The 5531-nt window shown below is 36.8% G+C and overlaps 1 long non-coding RNA gene across 1 annotated transcript in view; it reads left to right on the forward strand.

The window, feature by feature from the left end:
- Nucleotides 1-212: 212 nt before the first annotated feature.
- Nucleotides 213-5531, forward strand: part of LOC116713862 (uncharacterized) — a 107716-nt gene continuing 102397 nt past the window's right edge. The window contains exons 1-2 of the long non-coding RNA XR_004337927.1: nt 213-312; nt 781-849. This is a non-coding gene — a long non-coding RNA (uncharacterized LOC116713862). The remainder of the gene's footprint in view (nt 313-780; nt 850-5531) is intronic.

The raw sequence follows: 5531 nt of genomic DNA on the forward strand, positions 1-5531 counted from the left end.
ACAAAAGTAAATTTGTTATTTTTTCTGTAATGTCTGTTATAGACTTGTTGATGTGAGTATGTTGTTATTTTTTGTAGTTGCTTTAATATTCAATAAAAAAAGAAGAAACTAAGAAAAAGAAGAAACTAAGAAAAAGAAGAAACTAAGAAATGTCACATGATCAAAAAACCCTTCCCAGATTGGCCGTCACTGCTTGGTGGAAGAACAGTTCAGTCAGCTGACAAAGGGTCAGCTGCATTTGTTTGGCGTCTGTTTTGGCTCCTGATGTGGCTGCTGGAGGAATACTTGGCAAACTATACGTTTGACTTCGCGGTAAGCTTTGTATTGCTTTTTTTTCGTTTATAGCAATATTTGATTTAGTTCAACTGTTTTAAATCTTTTGTTGAGGCGCTTCTACCGCTACCGCAGAACTCTATTGAGAAAATGTCTTTCAAGTTTGAAGTTTTATTTAAGCCTTTATAGTTACATTCCACCTGCGTAACGTGCATACCGATTAATGTAAAAAGCTGTGATCTTTCATTCGGCTATGATGCCTAATTGATTTTGGATTTTATTTTTGTATTTTTCACTCATTTTGTGATTGGCATGCTAACCCGAAGTAGCATTTTTCAAACTAACGGTGGAGTTAAATTAACGAGTTTTCCTAAGAAATACTGCATTGAAAGCCCCACAAGAGTTCTGAACTGATTAAAAGTGTGTATTGCGTTAATGTTTACCAGTAAACTGATTTCAATTAATGATTGAATTTTAATTGTTGTTTATTTTTCTGGCCTTTCACAGGTCAGCTTTTTTTCTATCTTCAAATGAAAACTGAACAGAACCAAACTGAACTGATCTGATGGCGAACTGGTAGGACCTTTTCCTTTTTCTCTTTTGATTTATTTATTTTTTTCCAGATAGGATTATAGCCCTGGGAGGCCTTGACTGAACTTTCAAAAAGAGAGAGAACCACAGGAACTTTGGAAACAAATAAAACCACAAAGAACTTTGAAACAGTCTGAAACAGACATTTGGAAATGAAATCTGAGACTGCACATAAAGTGCTCTGAAAATGTATTTTGAATTCATGAACTACATCACAAATGCTATGAAGATACTGTTGATAAGTTGAGCTATTTCTGTGTATATTTATTTTTATCTATTCACAATACACTTTTTAAATTTTCCCATCTGCAGTATTTATTGGTCATTATTCATGTTAATCAGGTTTCTTAAAGAACTGTTCTATACATGTTACACTTTACTGGCAAGATGCACATCTGGGGTTAAAAATATCCCATTTCTAACTGCTAAAATTACAAAATGCACCTGAAATAATCTTTTTCAAATGCATTGTTTTTGGTGGAGGTTCAGAAATGACATACAACATAGTACATACTGTTATGTATTATTTTACTACATACACCAGCCACTTTAATAAACAAATATCCAGTAAGCAGCAGTTGTATGAACGCCCTCTCAACGCTAGAGTAGAGGCAAATCCGTAGAGATGGTAGTTGGGCAACAGTAACTAAAATTATTACTTGTAACTACCAAAACAAAATAAGAATACCATCTCTAAACCCACAACCTATAGAGTTTTGAAGCCCAGACAGAAGACTGCTAGTACTGTCAGTAAGAACAGAGACAGGAACATAAAATTCAATTCAGTTTATATTTTATAGTGCCAGTTAGCAATTGTTGTTTTGAGCCACTCTCCAAAAAATCATTTCAATATACCTTCTTAGTCATCAACAATACAGTCAACTCAATTAATTATTCAAGGTTGTTCAAAAATGTCTATCTAAGGAAGCCCTGCAGTTTGCATTCACTCTTCCTGGATGAGCATGCAGTGTCAGACAATCGCTTGCATTGTGTTGTTGACTTTAAAGCAATTCCTCATACTGAGCATGCATGTAGTGACAGGGGAGAGGAAAAAAAAATTCCTTTAACAGGAGGAAACCTCCAATTGATTCTACTGGTGGTGTTATGGCTGGAAAACCTTTTTTTTCTGGGAAACTTTGAGCTTCTAGTTTTAACTGAGCTTTGCTGTAATATCTACCTTAGTGTTGTTGCTTGCCCTGCCTATCTATCTATTGCTCATAATGTATCTATTGTCTTACTGGTACTTCCAGAAAGACTTTGTAGTCTGTCAAGAAGCTAGGATATTTTCAAACGATCTTCATGAACATAAAAAGTATTTTACTGGTTTCTACAGAAAATAGACCTGGAGAGCATCTTTATGTTTCAGAGGAGCAATATGTTGCCCTAATGAATGCACAGTTGACAAATCTATATTAACTGTGTGGTGCTGTCATAACAATGTGCACCAACATCTCTAAAGAAAGTCTCAAGACACTTTGTCGAATCTTTTTAATGAAGAATTGAGGAAGTTTTTAAAGTAGAAGGTGTCCAACCTGGTAACGGCAAGGGTCACTTAACAAAGGGGTCAGTGAGTGATAAGGTGAAATACTGCTCAAATGTAATGACTGACAGCCAAACAGAGCTCAAAATCTCACAGACAGTAAATGTACTGGCTTGACATCTGAATAAGGCATGTCATATCTTACAAGGAGGTACAGTCGTTATGCTGTTATTAGCCAACCTTGGCTGTGAAATGCTAAAAATGAAACGGCTTAGACTATTCCCTGAAAGAAGATTAGAGTCCAAGGCTAAAGCCAGAAGAAAGGACGGTAACATTTGATAAAGACAAAGCGAAGAAAAGCAAGGTAACTCAAAGAGGGGAAGGTAAAAGAGGGATATCTGAGGATTTCACGGAATGATAAAAAGCCAGGGATGGTTGAGCATTAGGACTAAACCAGCGTTATCACCATTTAGGAATTTAAGCATTTTAACAGTCCTTTCCCACTGCTACATTAGAAATATTTTCATAGCTACTGACGAGCAAGTTTAAAAAAAATTAACTTTCACCTTCTAATTGCAGCCTTTTCTGATTGGAATGATGCCTTGAAGATAGTGATGGTCTGAAATGAATTTCTCCTTCATTATCTATAATCTGTTCCCATGCCTAAGATGCCAGTGCAATTTGAGCTAAATCAGACTATCAGAGGGCCAGGCAAAAAAAAAAAACTGAACAGTACAAATGAGAGAGATGGAAAATACAAAAAAGATTAAAAAAAATGTCCATACGTCTCTGAGGCCAACTATTTTCGGTATTCTCTCACTGCTTCTCAAGTTTCCACCAATGTCTCTCATTCTCTGTGGTTCCAGCACTGACCTCGCTCATTAAAGCTGATTAAAACTTTTCCAGCAAGCGCCGTTTGCCCTCAGAAGATGATAACCTCTACAAGGCTGCTACATAAAAGAATAATAGCCAACTACAAAAGAGGGTTGGACAAAGAAAAAAAACCCTTCGCCCAAGCCCAGCAAGGCCCCAATTGGAACATTTTAGAAAATTAATGAAATTTTAGATCAAATGAATTATAAATTAGGGAGCTGGAGAGAGGGAAAAAAAGATGAATAAGTCATAAGAAAATGTACTCTTGGTATCAAAACTGTAGAAACATGTTATCCTCCAGTAGGCTTGGAGAAACAGGGTCAGGTTCAAGCCATGCCGATTGGGAGGAAAACAAAGGTTTCCCGCTCAGTACCACTTTGAAGATAATTGTTGCAACTGAACTTGAAAGGGGACTCAGGCCCCGGCCCCAACTGAGAGAGCTCCACTTTGACTCAGTGGCTGTTTTATGTTGTTTTGCTGTTTGCCATTGTTTTTTTTAGTCGGAGCTGCAATAGGGATTTACGACATGTGGGAACGGTCCTTTTAACAACAAAAAAAGCATCAAATGCGAGCACTGGCTGAATGTGTCACACTCCGGCTTCTATCATCTGATTAATAAAATCCCTTTTAATGTGGCATTAAAAATATATTAAAAAAGGAAGCAGTGGTGGAGGGCACAATAATTGGTTTGTGTAAAGTTAGAAGTGCTGGAAAACTTGTGGTTGGTTTTGTTTCTATTCTGTGTGCGATGTGGCGGCTGTAGTGAAGTAGCACTAAGAGACTGCGTATGCCTTTCTGCATGTGTAGTAATTCATACTACTGTTTGCACCACATCAGTCTCTCACACCGTTTTTATATAATTTAGAATTTAAGCTGGGGCAGATTTACATGATGCAGGTGCAAATTCAACCCCTCTAGAAATGATGAATTAGCTCAAGCATGACATAAATTGGGAATCATGTGACTCTCCTCAACATTTAACATGTCTGCTCTCAGCTGTAGTTAAATATGACAGGAAAATGCCATTAAAATGAGATCTTGTTCTGTATTTGTTGTGTTTGTGGCCCTTAAATCCTACAATTACATTTTTACATTTACTAATTAGTGGCACCAATTTCATATTGATCTCACTATTTTTTCAAACTATTGCTTTACCAATATCCAATCAAGTCCAGTTTTGTTTACTAACTTGTTCAGGTAAAAGAACTGTACATGTTTTGAGGCATCGACTGCAGTACTCGGACAATATTCCTTTACCAATATCCAATCAAGTCCAATTTTGTTTACTAACTTGTTCAGGTAAAAGAACTGTACATGTTTTGAGGCATCGACTGCAGTACTCGGACAATATTCCTTTACCAATATCCAGTCTAATCCAACTTTGTTTACTAAGCACTTGTTCAGGTAAAAGAACTGTACATGTTTTGAGTTATAAACTGTAGTACTCAGACACACAGAGAAAGCTTGCCACACACCAACAAAACTGAACGGTGTTTAATGGCTCATTAACACTGAGCCGAGGAGGCACTTGACCCTTCTCCTGCAGGGGTCAGAGGTTGTGGGCATGAGGAAACAAACCAATCAGTGATCGCAGTGCGGTCAATTTCTCTGAACCCTGCTGAGTTCATTCACTTTTACAAGCTAACCTACAACAAGGATTAACAGGAGATTCCTTCAAGTGGCCATCAGACACCTTCCAACCTTTGATTTACTGACTTCTCCTCTTCTTTGAAGCTCTTTTCTCTTGGTCTCGGTCCTTATCAACTCGAAATGAAACACTAACTGACCACTACTGACTACAGCAAGCAACAACAAAAACATCAGGTTATAACACTTTTAGGGCAAATTAGGTCACATACTCAAATTTTTGTTCTTGTTGTCCTTGTCCTGAGTCTAACACTCACATTCCTGAGTCCCAACACTGAGCATCTGGGCTAAAATTGAGTACGAATAAAAACGTATTTGACCATGAAAAATAAATTTGTTATAAATTTGTGAACACATTTGATTTACCTGAAGTATTTCCAGCAAGTTTTCTTGACTGTTCTGGTATTTCGGTAGTTTCTTTGGTAGTGCTAAAGTCTTGGGTCGGCTTTTGGTTTTAGTTATTTATCTTTTGATTCCCATAAGGAATCTTTAAAAAAGTATTCACTAAAGTTCTCTAAGCTTTTCTTGTGCATTTAATGCTTTTAAATCCATTTTCTGCCCAGTATCCAATCATCTAAAGAGGAAGGTTTTTTTCTTTTTTTGGAAGAAAATGAAAAAGGGAAGGTAAACTATCAATCAGGTGGAAAAGAGTTAAAATGCCTTTTAC

The sequence above is a fragment of the Xiphophorus hellerii genome, chromosome 22 (genome assembly GCF_003331165.1).
Source record: "Xiphophorus hellerii strain 12219 chromosome 22, Xiphophorus_hellerii-4.1, whole genome shotgun sequence".
NCBI lineage: Eukaryota > Metazoa > Chordata > Actinopteri > Cyprinodontiformes > Poeciliidae > Xiphophorus > Xiphophorus hellerii.